General features: G+C 41.0%; 1 long non-coding RNA gene across 1 annotated transcript; it reads right to left on the reverse strand.

The window, feature by feature from the left end:
• Window positions 1-7452: 7452 nt before the first annotated feature.
• On the reverse strand, window positions 7453-10477 carry LOC145584936 (uncharacterized). The gene is made up of 2 exons (XR_014100455.1): window positions 10258-10477; window positions 7453-9740 (listed from the first exon to the last, which is right to left on the reverse strand). It is a non-coding gene; the product is annotated as an uncharacterized LOC145584936 (long non-coding RNA).
• Between the last annotated feature and the right edge of the window lie 5278 nt (window positions 10478-15755).

Raw genomic sequence — 15755 nt, forward strand, 5'->3', positions numbered from 1 at the left:
CAAGCTTTCCAGACAGCTTCATAAATACATTCGCAAGGAATTTTCAATCCTTGCATGAAAGCCATACAGGCGGCAAGTCCGTCCATACTGGCCCTCAGATGATTGGGTTAGTCTCGTATGTGCCTCAGATGCCATACGGGCAGTATGTCCCACTATTCATGCAGCCGATCCTCTTTGAAGGTCAGGCGACACATAATGTCCAGCCCCTGGACTGGCAGCTTCGTCTGCTCAGACTTGGTGAACAAACCTCTGCGTTCACCAGGGAGATAACTGAGGCGGCACATCCGACCAAGGTTAAGAATGTCTTGGTTGGTGCCTATGATGGTACCACCAACCCTAAGGATCACCTCATGGCCTACACCAACCTTATGCACATGCAGGGGTTGGAGGATGCCATGTGGTGCAGATGCTTCCCGGCTACATTGAAGGGCGTAGCCCAACAATGGTTCGGCAACTTGCCAACCGGATGTATTGATAGCTTCAAGAGGCTTGCCTTCTTGTTTGCTTCAAACTTCTCAATGAACATCCCTGCCAAGAAAACAAGTCTTAACTTGAGTACCATTTGGCAGGGGGAGAGAGAAGGACTTCGCTCCTACGTCAGGCGGTTCAATCTGGTGAGGATCCACATTCAAGGGCTGTCTGACGAGGTAGCTTACACAGACTTCTTCAAGGGTCTGAAGGACGGGCCAACCTTTAAGTTTGACCTCGTCAAGAAGAGGGTCTTCACCCTCCAAGAGGCGTTGATGGAGGCGGAGAGCTTTATCCAAGTCACCGACCTCTGCTCATCCAGCCATTAGTCAGACTCCAAAAAGTCTAACAAGCAAAAAGAGAGTCGGTCTGCTCAGCCGTTTTAGAAAGCTGAAGGGATCAAAAAGAGAAATTAAATTTGGGCGGTTGATGAATCTGATCAGTCGACCTAAAAGAAAAAGAAAGAATTCAAACCGTAAGTCCCAAGGTACGAGTTTAATAAAGACTGCTACTCCATCCTCACGGAGATGAAGGACTGGCTGACCATTGAGAAACCAAATCCGATGAAGAGTTCCATCCAGTCACGGAACAAAAATAAATAATGTCACTTCCATGAGGGAGTCGGCCATGACACTAACAACTGCTATAGCCTCAAGCGGACGTTGGACCGTCTAGTTGACAAGGGGGCGCTGAAGTCATACATCTTGAAGTCCAAGGCGATTGTCAAGACTCAAGACGAACCCTGGACAGTCGTCCAAGATTGTCCAGCCTGCTAGTAGCTTGGACACTGACAAAGAGCCGGCCTACACCATAGCAGGCGGGTTCGCTGGAGGTGGCCCGACCATTCGGGGCACCAAAGACCATTTGAAAAAGCTGGTTAATTTTGTTGATGAGGGGCAGGCATCAGTCGGCAACACCTTCCCCGAGGTCGTTATTACTGAGTGGGATCGGGACAAAGTCCGCCGGCCGCATGATGACCCGGTTATCATTGAATGTAAGATCTCCAACCAACTGGTTGGTCGGATCCTTATAGACACGGGTAGCTCCTCTGACCTCATCAGCTACAAGTGTCTGTCCAAGCTAAAGTACAAGCTGGACAACCTGCGCGACATCTCCCACCCTCTTTTTGGTTTCAGGGGAGGGATCGTGCACCTAGTCAGACAAATTGACTTACCCATCCAGCTGGGGGAGAAGGGAAAAGGGCGGCATATGATCGTCCAATTTTTGGTGGTTGAGGAGTTGGCTGCCTACAATATTATTCTGGGCTGTCCCACTATGAACGAGTGCAAGGCCGTCATCATCCCAGCCCTCATGTTGCTAAAATATGAAAGGGGTGATGGCTCTGTTGGCTCCCTGAACGGGGATCAGAAAGCGGCAACAGAGTGCTACCTCTTAGACGTCAAACCCACGGCTACAGCAGGCGGTCATGGGAAGGAGCAAATAGACCTTGACAATGTCAAGGACTCTAATCCAGCCGCACAAGCCGCAAAGAAAAGAAAACCTGACCTGTTGGTGGAGGTAAAGAAAGAGAAGAAATAGCAATCACTGACCGGGGAATGGTCAGATGAACTCCGTCCCTAGCCAGCTGGCAAACACATTGATATTCCTCTGGATGAAAGGCGTCTAGAGTGAATTGTTTAGGTGGGGACGACTTCTTTTGAAAATCTGGGTGCAGACTTGCACCTTCTGGTGAAAGAATTTAAAGACATTTTTTCCTTTTAAGTGGAAGAGATTCCAAGCATCGGCCCGGATCTTGCTGTCCACAAACTCGCCGTTGATCCTAAAAAGAAGCCCATCCGGCAAAAGAAAAGAAATCATGGCGAGGAGAGAAGTCAGGCGGCAGCTGCCGAGGTCAAAAAGCTGTTAGATGTTGGGTTCATTCGGCCATGTAACTTCCCTGATTGAGTTGCAAACATTGTGCTTGTAAAGAAGCCGAATGGAACCTGGCGCATGTGTGTAGCTTACACTGACTTGAACAAGGCATGTCCAAAGGACAGTTACCCGCTTCCAAAGATCGACAGCTTGGTCGACTCTATAGCAAGGCATGCCTTGATGAGTTTTATGGATGCCTACTCAGGTTTTCACAAGATACCCCAGTGGAAAAAAGATCAAGAGAAGACGGCTTTCGTCACTTATCAGGGGTTATTCTTTTATATTGTGATGTCGTTTGGCTTGAAGAATGCGCCTACTACTTTCCGACGGATGATTAATACTGTCTTCATTAATCAGATTGGGAGGAATGTAGAGGCGTATATTGAGGGCATGATATCAAATCCAAGCAACAGACGGATCATCTTGCTGACCTTCGAGAAACCTTCACTACACTCAGGCGGCACAAGGTCATGCTCAATCCCAAGAAGTGTGTCTTTGGTGTTGAGTCTGGGAAGTTTATCGGATTTTTAATTGATCAAAAGGGGATAGAGGCCAACCCGGAGAAGATACATGCGGTGATAGACATGAAGTCACCCCGTACTATAAGGGAAGTTCAGAAACTTACCGGTTGTCTGGTGGCTTTGGGGAGATTCCTCAAACGGTCAGGTGACAAGTGCCTTTATTTCTTCCAGGTGATCAGGAAGAAGACAAGGTTTGAATGGGGGGATGATGCTGAGGTGGCCTTTCAGAAATTGAAAGAACATTTACACTCATTTCCAAGGCTTGTTAGCCCTCTGCCCAAAGAGACTCTTTACATGTACTTAGCCGTCTCAGATCATGCCCTCAGTGTCGTTCTCCTTGCTGAGAGAGACGGCATTCAGCTCCCAGTCTATTTCATAAGCCATGTACTCAGAAATGTTGAACTACGGTACCCCATGGTTGAAAATTTTGGCCTTGCTCTTTACATGGCTGTCAAGAAGTTGAAACCTTACTTTCTGGCACATCTGGTTGTGGTCTACACAGACCAACCTCTCAAGCAACTAATGACAACCTTGGAGTCATCTGGTAGGATGCTCAAATAGGCTATTGAAATGCAAAGTCTTGAAATTACTTTCGAACCGGGAAAGGCAGTGAAGGGTCAGGAGTTTGCCGACTTTATTGTCAAAATGACAAGAACGGTTGCATCGGACAACACTGATCAGGTTTGGAAAGTGTATGTAGACGGGAGCTCTACTATGAATGGCGGTGGTGCAGGCGTAATCTGTTAGTCTCCTAAGGGGGACAAATATGAGTATGCACTACGGTTCAAGTTCCAGGCCTCAAACAACGAGGCGGAATATGAAGCCCTGCTAGCCAGTATTCGCATGTGTAAGGCGGCAAGGGCAACCAAAATTGACGCTTGCTCTGATTCACAGTTGGTCGTAAGCAGATACCATGGTGACTATGAGGCCACACATCCGGCTATGATCAAATACCTTCAGGCGGTCAAGGCTGAAGCTGGGACACTTGAAGAATTCCATCTAAGTCAAGTGCCCAGATCTGAAAACAATCAGGAGGATGCACTGTCAAAATTAGCATCCTCCGCCTCCTGTGATATGCCTCGGTCAGTCTTCTGGGAAGTTATGGAAAAACGAAGCATTATTGAAGAAGAGCCCATTAGAGTACTTGACCGAAGCTCTACTTGGATGGATGGCATCCAGGCATACTTACAAGACAACACGCTGCCTGACTTACCACAGGAAGCGGCTGTCGTGAAGAAACGAGCTGCAAAATTCGAGATAAGAAACGGAGAACTCTTCAAAGCACGTTTCTTAAAGCCTCTGTTGAAGTGTGTTACCCCAGGAAAGGGGTAGGAAGTTCTCGAAGAATTGCATGCGGGATACTGCGCCTCTCACATAGGCGGCAGATCCTTAGATGTCAAGGCCAAGCGGCAGGGCTATTTCTGGTCCACTCTTGAGTCAGACGCCATGGAGATGGTAAAAAAATGTGACAAGTGCCAAAGATTTGGCAGGCTCATCCATCAACCGGCCACTCACTAGTAGAAAAAATGATATTTGTAACTGGCGAAATTGACTTTTTGTAACTGGCATTGTTGGTTGTGAATTCCACCGTTATAACTAGTGAAATTATTCGTAACCGGCTAATGTTAGTTACAAATAATGTACTATTCATAATTGGCTTAACTTAACGCCAGTTACAAATAGGCTATTTTCCAAGTTAGAAAGCATACTATTTGTAACTGGCGTTTAGTTATGCCGGTTAACGCCAGTTACGAATAGTGTTTTTATTATAAAAATAAATAAATAAATATAATGGTAGCAGTAGAAAATTCCTCTACTGCCACCACCCATACACTACAGTTATATTTTTTTAATGTAAACACCATTAATTGTTAATAAACTTTTATAAAATACAATAACTATCAATCTAACCAATATAAGACCAACTTTAAGCAACATCTTGTAAATTATATTAAATTGATGTACTTGTAAATTACAAATATTTCTCTCACAATTCACAATAAATAATACTCTATAACTAAAAAAAGCTAGTTAGCTAATTGATACAATGGTCAACCTTCAAATTTTGACAATTTTGTCGATTTTGTCTTTGTCTGCTTCACAAATTTGACTGTTCTGTATGGGATAGCAACAATTCACACTAAGCACTTTATATTGCAACACAATTCTACATGGGAAAGAAATATAAACATAAAAAAAGCCAAAATTAAAAAAGGGTTGTTTCAGACAGTCACCAAGTGAACTCTTCTAACATGGTCAATGTATCAAACTAAGGGGGTATAAAAGAAAATAAGCATCAAAACTCACATGAAAAACTTCAGTCACTTATTAGACAGAACTAGTCACAAATAAATTCAATACAGAAATCAAAACTAGTAATTTCACTTATTAGACAAAACTAGTCACAAATAAATTCAATACAGAAATCAAAACCCCTCATATAAAATACAACAAAAACATAGGGTAGCAGATGTTTGGTGCCTGAACTAGCTCAATTTTCAGTTTCTTAGGTGTCTGAACTAGCACAATGTATTACATACACAAGCTAGGAGGTACCTGAAGTAGCTCAAATTTCAATTTCTTAGGTGCCTGAACTAGCAGGTGCGGAGGTGCCTGAACTAGCAGGTAGTCAATGTTTCACCCACTTATAGTTGTAGAAATATCCAAGATTAGTGAGATTTTTAAATTGCATATCTGATGAGCCTGCATCATTACAAGTAATATCTGAGCCCGAATCATTGCAAAAATTAAATGAGCCTACAATCATTGGAAGCAAATAATGAGCCTACACTAGTAAATGTGTGACTTTGAGGAAGCTCTGTACCAGGTGAGTTGCATTTTGCATTGTCTATTATGAAGTAATTTCGCAGTCATCTAACAGTCTCATTTTTCATGCATACACCTATCACATCAAGTCTGCTATAAGACTAAGCAAAGATGAACCAACCTTACAGTCTATATTCCTTATGAGCTAATCTCCAGATGGGATTTTACATGCTACGTATGACATTTTGTGACATAATGCAGTCTGTATAACCTCAGAATGCTCTGTGTTAGCCTCAAGTCCAGGCCAGATAGATATAAAGCAGTGTCAACAAAATTAACTTAGAACAATTATCTCACTCCTTGTATGGTGAAGCTTAGTCTTTAAAAAATCTGCAACAGGGCATTATCATTAGCACATCCAGTATTTCGAATAAATAAACAACAATTCCAATTGTGCTGATAAAAGAAATAAATATTGAGTGTTGACTAAGCAACAGAGAAGAATTTCCAAACTTTCTTAGAACCAAATACAGTAGGGAAGCGGGTTGGGTAAGCCTTTTGGGTACCTTAGTAAATTACCAAAAGAGCTTCAGAACAACAGCCGTGTGACCTATAATTGTAAATATACAACCTAATTACTAGATATGCACAAAAATTCAAGGCAATTTATCAAATCTTAATTGTTATTTCCATATTCCATAAGCTAGACACTAGCAGCCCATAGTTTGAGATAAGCCCTAATTCAAACAACACATGATTTGACAATAAAAGCAGGACCCTGACATAGAATAGAATCATGGACAATAATTAATGGATTTAAAGGAAAGCATTAACCTCTTAAAGACATGGAACTTCTAATTATAACACTCCATATTTAGTAAGCGAGTTTGGACTAAGATTTTAATTATAATCACTAACTTTGCTATCAAACTCTAAGATATTGAACCTCAGGGCAAGTTGTAAGCTGATGTAAACATAATCAATATAATCAGCCAATTTAGACTAAGGTCAACCAAATCAGATGCAACTAAAGTTAGCAAGATGGTAATACTTGACGTAAGGAAAAGTAGGTCGTTTTCTACCCTTTCCTAGAGCCAAAGAAAATTTATAAACACTCAACCAACCTAATACGAGTATATGGTAAGTCAAGGGTCAAACCCAAGGGAATGCGTAGGTGCAAGCTATAGCCTAGGTCAAGCTACTTCCAAGATTGTGAGAAAATTCGGTTGGTAACTAAGGTATCGAGAGAACTAGATTAATCAAGAAATTCAATATACTAAACACTAGGGATATTGGTTCCACATGCAGGCTCAATGATTATACTAATTGAAGGATCACTCAATCAATTCAAACGTTCCAAAGGACAAACAATAGTTGCAATCAAAGGAATTCAAGAGCTATCTCCTATAAGCCAAGCGAGGGTTCACTATGAATGGCTAACTAGGAAAATCACAATCAAAATAAATCAATTAAAGCAATTCTCAAATCAAGGGTTCATGTCATTGAAATTTGCAATGCAATTTAGATTAATCTTATAGGTTGATCACTCCTAGTCTAATTAATCACATGCACAACCATGTCAACCAATTTAATTGCAACAATTCAATCAATCAAGGATCATCAACTAGCAAAAATCATCAATCTAGCATGCTTCCCCTTCTCCCTAGGAACTAATCTACTCACTAATCATGGTGAAATTGAAAGACAAAACAAATTAAATCAAAATCATATTCATTTCAAGTTTAATTAAGAAGGAATTCAATCTCTCAACAAATTCTAAAGCAAAGGAAGAAATTCAAATCAAACATTCAAAAATTAAAGGAAATTGCAATAAAAGTAAATCTCACAATTTTTCATTGATGAGAAGAAGAAATCCAAGATCAAGTTGAAATCCAAGATCAAGTTCAAGTACAATCAAGTATCTTAAGCTTCTCTCTCTACTTTCTCTCTCTACTAATTCTGGAAAAATATATGTCAAGTACAAATTTAGTCGTCCTTCAAAAAGGAAAAGATTAAGGGTATAAATAGAAGAAACGAGCGAAGGGGGCGGGGCGCCTGGTGCGCGCGCACCACCAGGTCGCGCGCGCGCACAGGTGGGTCTGCGCTCACGCACCCCCTGTGCCGCCCACGCACACCCCTGCTCGGTGCTCGTGGCCTTGCCTCCTTCGCTTGCTCAATCAATCTCCGCGCTCTCGAGCATCCTTATCATTAGTGCACTCGAGGCGATGCTCGTGAGAAGGGCAGCTCCTTTATCTTCCAAGCATTAGAATGCCTCGAGCCAAAGCATAACTTCAAGGCCCTCGAGCTCGCGGAGCTAGCTTGAATTGCGCTTTCGGAATCCCGAACCTTGCTCCATTAAATTTCTTGAATGCGCTCGAGCTTTCTCCTTGGTGATCATACCTCGGGAAACTCAACATTCCTACAAAACAAATCAAGGAAACAAAGAATCGAGAGAAGTAGTCGAGAAATGAACAAAATGACAAGAAAACCATTAAAAGCATGCATTTCTCTAAACTTACTCACAAACACGCAAAGCAAGCATTATTATGTAAAAACACGGCAAAAAGGACTATAATGAGAATAAAACTATAAAGAAAACCTAGCGTAAGAGCGCCATAAATGACACTCATCAATACTTCACAGCCAAGAAACATCTCTAACAAAAACAAAATCACATGAAAGCAACAAAAGGCTCAAGTAACAATAGACCAATCTAACATATGAAACAACAATCTTACCCAAGCAACCAGATTCTGAAATTCAGCTCTGAATTCAATTTTGAAATTCAGCTCTGAATTCAATTTTGAAATTCAGCTCTGAATTCAGTTTGAAATTTAGCTTTGAATTCAGTTCTGAAATTCAACTCTGAATTCATTTCTAAAATTAAGCTCTGATTTCAGTTCTGATTTTCAGTTTTGAAATTCAGCTTTGATTTCAGTTATGACTTTCAATTCTGCATTCAGTTATGAAATTGACTATTGGACTCTAGCAATACACCATCATCAGATATAAAATGCTGCAGCCAATCTGTCTACAAATAACCAAAGAATGGATTCATGAATTTAGATATGTTGACCCTCCTAAGACAACTCAACTGAGTTGTACGCTTATTAACCGAGTACATATTATTATAGTTTAAGCTGGAGTTCTTAGTCTGAGATGTTGTGCCCTTGTCTTGAAAATAGGAGATATCTAACTAATCATCTATTTACACACACAGTCACACACACACGCACAAAGTATGAGTATTTGATACCATGTTTTGTTCAACTCAACTAATCATTTCTAGCCAGCAAGCTTTGCAAAAGGGTTCTGTTGGAAAGGTGGAAGAAATAACTTAAGAACAAATGAAAAGGAACAATAAATGTAGAAATAGATAGAAAGAGAACAGTTATAACTTCAACTCAAAAGGATCTAGAAATGTGTAGATGACCAGTAGTTCACTAGTTCAACACAGCCTATGAATCTAGTATTTTTTTTATTTTATTATTGTATCAACTCTCTACTCTCTAGACCTTGAATGAAATTAGACATTTATTTATACTAATGATAAAATCATGGGCGTATTAACTAGCAAAGCAGTTAAACAAGTGATAAAAAAACAAGATCATAACACAAGGTTACTCAATAAGCCAAGTAATTAAATTAGGGAATCAATTTAGAATCAAGTGACTACTTATTCAATTCATGCCTTAAATTCTACATCATATTATCAATTTATCACTACTACAAGGAAAAATATAACTCCATATGACACAACAACCATCCGATAATGATGCCACTCGTGTAAAGTTTATGAGCAACTCAATTAAGGGATCAATAATTCAATTAAGCCATGAAAGTATAAAAAAAAAGAACTAATTAAACATGATAAGCTAAAATCTTCAAACAAATTCAGTCACAACAATAACCGAGGTTTAAAAAATAAGGCCCGAGTGGGCAATGTTTTCACAACTGCAAATTGAAATCCTATATATATCTAGACAAAGATACTTCGCTACCTGATAATTTGCTCGAGGGTCCACTTTGAGAGACAGAGAATAACCCCTAATGCAACTTCTATATATTTGTATATGTTTACCAGATTGTCCATGTGAGGAACAGGGCAAATTTCTTCAAAACGAGAAAGAAGACATGTAATTAAGATATGGTCATACTTCAATACTTAGAAACACGAAAAACAGAATGATACTCAATACATTAGCAGCCTCCAGGCTTATACCAAAACCATCCAATAACGCATAGCTAAATAACCTAGAAACCTTAACCTCGAATTTCTTTCTAATTAAGGTTGTAGATTCGACCATAGTAAGATTAAATTGGCGAAAATCATTTTGATTGACAATAAAATAAATGTAATTCGAATAAATCAAGTGTAATTTGATTAAAATTGCTGAAATTCGATAGAATTAATTGCGCTAAAAAAATTGATTTAATAATTTGCCCTAAAATTAGAACTTTGAAGTTTCTTTTAATCTACCTAAATTTCGAATCAAAATACAGAAATTCAAGGAATATATGATTGAATTATAACTACAATTTAATTGTATAATTCGAATAATGAATATATACTGCAATTATATTAACAAATTCGAATCAAATTCCTACAGAAGAGTAATTCGAAACTTACCTAGTTAGTGCAGTGGTGGCGCAACGGTGTAGCAGTGCGGTGGTGCTTTGGTGCGTACAGCGGTACGCCGGTGTGCCGATGACAACGGGCGTGCGTCAGTGGGTGTGGCGGTGGGTTTGGCGGTGCAAAGACTGATGCTTCTTTCAGAGTAAATGAGGTGAAAGTGAAAATTAGCGTGGGATATATTTCTCTTTCATGAATAGATTAATTTGAGGGTAAAGTAATTCTCATATCTTAAAAAAAAAAAAAAAAAAAAAAAAAAAAAAACTCAAGAAAAATATACCATTAATTAATTGATTTTTTTAAAATTTTGGGTAATAAACAATAAAGAACGGTTATAATAGGAAATGGTTCTCTATTTATAAACCCATAAAACGCCTCCAGCAGAAATACGTTCTATATAATTGTAGAGAACGCCTGTCTTTGCTAACCGTTTTGTATTTTACGATTCTTATTCTAGTGTTTGTAGTAGTGTTACTCAGCTAACTTATCAACAACAAAATTAATTCGAATTTTAGGGCTATTCTTGAATTAAGAAAGGGAAAATTACAAGAACCTTAATTCGAAAAATTACATACCTTAAAACCTTGATATAAAACCACTAAAGCTGAACCCAAATTCGAAAAACCAAAACAATACTGAATGGAGTGAAGAAGAAACTGTAGGACGAAGAAGGTGTTTTCACCAGTAGCACGAGAAGTTGGAGCGAAAGTGGAAAATATAAAAAGTTTGTTTGTTTTCATCTAGAAATTGTTTCCTCTAACTTCAATAAAAATTAAATGAAAATTAAATAAAATTAATAGGAAGTAGTAACTTAATATTTGTAACTGGCGTTTGTTAGATAGTTACAAACTTTTTGGTCAAAGTTTTTTGACTTAATATTTGTAACTGACGTTTGTAAGCTAGTTACAAACGCTTTGGTCAAAGTTACTTTAATTTAATATTTGTAACTGGCGTTTGTAAGCTAGTTACAAACTTTTTAGTCAAAGTTTCTTTGACTTAATATTTGTAACTGACATTTATTTAGTCAGTTACTAATAAAACTTCAAACAATAATAAACCACATATTAGTAACTAACATTTACTACGCCGGTTACTAATGTCATGAAATTTGTAACTGACATTATCTTAGTCGGTTACTATTGATGCTTTCGTAACTAGCATAACATACGCCAATTACTAATAGGGCGTTACAAATAGCATTTTTTCTACTAGTGACTGACCTGATACAATTCATATCCCAGTCCTGTTTGCTAAATAGGGCATGGACATCTTGGGTCCGTATACGCCTGCTCCAGGCGAAAAACGGTACATTCTAGTGGCTGTGGATTATTTCACCAAGTGGGTTGAGGCAGAGGCGGTTAAGAGTATTAAGATAAAGGATGTCATCTCTTTCATCTGCAATAACATCATCACCCAGTTTGGGGTACCTATGTCTATGGTTTTTGATAATGGCCCTCAGTTTGAAACGCCTCAGCTCAAGACTTGGTTAGGAGATCAGGGGATCTCACATTGTTTTGCATCAATCGGCAGACCCCAAGCAAACGGCCAATTTAAAGCCTTTAACAAACTCATCTCAGACGACATTAAAAAGAAAATAGAAAGGGCCGGTGGTTTATGGGCTGAAGAATTAATTCATGTCCTATGGCCATCCGGACGACCGAAAAAGAGGCAACTGGTGAAACCCCATTTCTCATGGTTTACGGTGCTGCAGCCGTCTTGCCTATAGAACATTATGAGCCGACTCTTCGAGTCATGCTGTACGATGAAGAGGCAAACTGGGAGACCATGCGGCTAGCATTGGACTCACTCCCAGAACGCAGAGGCAATGCCGCCTTACGTCATGAGATTTACCGTCTGAGAATGACCCGTGCCTACAACAAAAGAGTACACAAACGGCCCCTAAAAGAGGGTGACTTTGTGTTACGAAAAATGTAGGCAACCGGTAGGGCCAATGAACAAGGAAAGTTAACTCCTAATTGGGAAGGTCCCTACCGGATTTATGAAGAAGTAAGGAACGACACCTACCGCCTGGAAACCCCAGACGGCAGGCAGCTGCCTAGAACTTGGAACATAGATAACCTCAAAAAGTACTACTTTTGAGTTGTATTATTTTTTGTAAATGAAAAGCCTATCAATGAAAAGCTGCTTTTTATTTGCAATTGCTTTATTTATTGTTTTATATACATCCGGAATGCTTGAAATACTGTTTGTACAATATACAGACGACATACTTTTAAGTACTAGAAATAACAAACTAAGTACAAAAACTTGGTGGCTAAATAAACGTTTGGCGAAGACGTGAGGCCAATGGCCGGATAAAATTTGAATTTATAAATCTGTCTGCTCCAATATGAGTAAGGCGTTCGGTGACACCCATCCGGGTGGAATCGTCGCAGAGGGCATCTCCCATTTGGGTGGCACATTGCTCTACAAACGAATATAGACGGTAAAGATTGAACGACCTTATTGGTCAACTCATAGCCGTCTGACCTGGGTAATCTAAAGAACGACTAAGTCTACCAAAGCCGGATGTCTAAAGACATTAGCCGGTGACCAGCCGAAGTTCTAACTTAGATTATTTTTCGAAATTGTGTAAGTCCTCCCAATGGGGCAAACGGACATAGAGTACAATTAGATTGCAAGTACCCTAGACGGTACAAAACCAGCTGATCCACTTGTTGGACGGCTGTGTGCTTGGTTTGGGGCAATCACTACTGTGATTGATTGACTTAGGAACCTCTCACACTCTTTAAAGTATCAAAAGTTCCCAAGTCAATCAATCAAGTTTTGAAACCAACCACACAGCTGCCCAGGGGCATGTACAGCCGGTTGCCGCATGCTTTTAATAAGTTAGGTAAATTCACATATATACGCAAAAACCGAAAAATGCAAAAAAATTGAAGCGAATTGAATCAAAACCGACTCAATCAGTACTTTCATAAATAAAACCCGGCCATAGTAGCGGGGAGGAAATGTTGATCGGATAACCATCCGGGTAAAAATAAAAAAACATTTAAAATTGTTGATTCATTACATTCGAATACACGGCACACAGGCCGGAAATGCAGACAGCTCAAAGCCGAATAGAAGACAGTAAGCTTAAACTTGAGGCGCAGCCGGTTCCCCCTCTCCTGTCTGTTTAGGCGGCGGTAGAGTAGAGTTCACCTGAGCTTCTTTTGGTCCTTGCTCTTTCTCTCCACCGTCTGCCGCTTGAGCTGGCTCCTCATCGACCTTCCTGTTATCCTAGGCGTCGAACGACCCAGGATCCGGCTCATCCTTGTCCTTGGCGGCATTAATAACTTCATCAGCATGCTGATAAGCCAAGGCGCAGATACCGTACTCCTTCCCCGGGTGTAAGGCCTCGTAGGCTATCTTCATACGGTCTGTGCAGTCGGACTCATTCTCTTCAACGATCCGCTCTTGCTCGACTTCCATCGTTACCTTGAAGTTCACCTGGGCCTGGGCCATTTCATTCTTCAGGCGGTTGACGTCTGCACGGAGATCATTATTCTCCTTGTCAACTCCCTCAAGAGTTTTGAGGTCCGCCTAGGCATTTTTTAGCGCTACCTTGAAGTTAGAAGCCTTCTTCTTAGCGCTCTCCAGCTCAGTCGTCAAGCGCCTGATGTTTTCTGCCTACGTCAGTTCAAACACTTTAGTCTCAAGATCATTTATTGTAGTTTGGTATTGAGCAACGTCTGCGGAGTCTCGCGCAGCTTTATTGGCTCGTTTTACCTCGTCCTGCTTATGATCTGTTCAAGATTGAACGCCTCTATCCCAGGGATGGCATCCTTTTCCTTTTTAGGGATGGCCCCAAGCATAGACTTGGCATATTGCTGCTTATCCGGCCACCGTAGGGAATCTGAATCATAACCAAGATTGGGTGAGTAAGTTGTGTAGACGGAACCTATCTGCAGATGACTGCATGAAGAACCTACAGAAGTCTGCTGTGAGTGAGATTTCACCCGCATGGGCCAGGGAAGCTCAAACGGTGATCTGAAAGGACTAGCCATACCTTGCTTAATGATCTGCAGGTTGTCATCATGCACCCATAGCCGCCGCAGAGCTGCGAGCCACCTTGGGCTGTTCGCCTGCTCTAGACACCACCTTGATGCCAAACTTCTTGCCTAGGTCTATACATAGGCCGAAGCCCTTCAAATTGATACTCTTTCCCTCGATGTTGAGACGAGTCTTCCCAACTAGAGCTTCGGGATCCGTCTGGGTTGAGGACACCTTTAGAGACTTGGTGGAGTTGTTGGCTTCCTCATCCGGCTTTTGCTTGATGAGCTTTTGGAAGGATCGAGGAGAATCCTGAAATGCAATTGCACAATGAGCATACAGCCGGCATAGTGCCGCCTCTAGTTGAAAATTAAAACAAAGTACCAAGGTAACTAGAGAAAATGGTGTATACCTAACCCTTGGCTGCTAGGTCAGCCCTTTGTTTCTCCGCCTTGTCTTTGCGAATTTGAGCTGCAGACCGTCTGGGGGTTTTCTTTTCTGAAACCATGTTCCTACCTGTTTCTTCAAACAAAACATCTGTCATTACATACAAAAGAACAGAAATGAAACCAACAAGGAAGCAATACAGATGGTATAATAACTGTCGGATGCATGATTGACGTACGTCCATCAAACATAGAACTATGACCATAGGCGGATAAGAACGCCTCGTCTCTCAACCATTCATGCTTGGGAATCCAGTTCTTTGGCACTGAAATAAGTTTCCCGGTTGAGAAGGGGTTCATCGACCAGTTCAAAGAAACCTGGCTTAATGATTTTCTCGTAGTCCTCATCTGGAATCCAGGGGGGGCGCACTTTTGAACCAACAGGTCAGGCTTCCCAGTTGTACCGGTGGTATTTGTGGTTCTCTCGCCGTTTGGGGGCAGAAACCAAGTAAAAGCGCTATTTCCAATTATCCCACTTAGACAACTTGTCTAAGGTCATTTGGTATTTGGGGTATGTGGTAAGGGTGTACCACGCACGCCAGCCGCCTAGGCTTCGATTGAGGTAATGCATGTGTGCAAAAGCCTCCCAGCCGAGGTGGAGCCCTTGCCATTTGCATGCGGCGATGTAGCCCAGGATGTTGACCCAAGAGTTTGGGGTCAACTGCCACACGCCTAGCCCATACCCTCTGAGGATGGCTTTTATTGCGTCATGAAGAGGGAAGCGGAGGCCGGCTAAGAATGCCGCCTCATAACAGCCGAAATAGCAGTCGGCGTTTGTTTGTTCATCTTCCCAGGCGATGGTGCCTAATTCAGGCGGCACCCGGATGTTGAATCCACCACCAAGAGGGCACTTGAGTTTAAAATTTTTCAACCCCTTCTCTATTACAGCTCTATCTTTGGCTGAAACCTGGATCTCAACCGGGTAATTTATATCTTTCCATTTTTTGCGTTCTTCCACCTCGTTGTCCTTAAGCGGGGGAAGATCATCATCACTACTGTCTGATGAGTGACATTTTATGTCACTCCTAGGATAGTGTTTATGCCTTGTTTTAG

This window comes from Chenopodium album, chromosome 16 (genome assembly GCF_948465745.1).
Source record: "Chenopodium album chromosome 16, dcCheAlbu1.1, whole genome shotgun sequence".
Lineage (NCBI taxonomy): Eukaryota > Viridiplantae > Streptophyta > Magnoliopsida > Caryophyllales > Amaranthaceae > Chenopodium > Chenopodium album.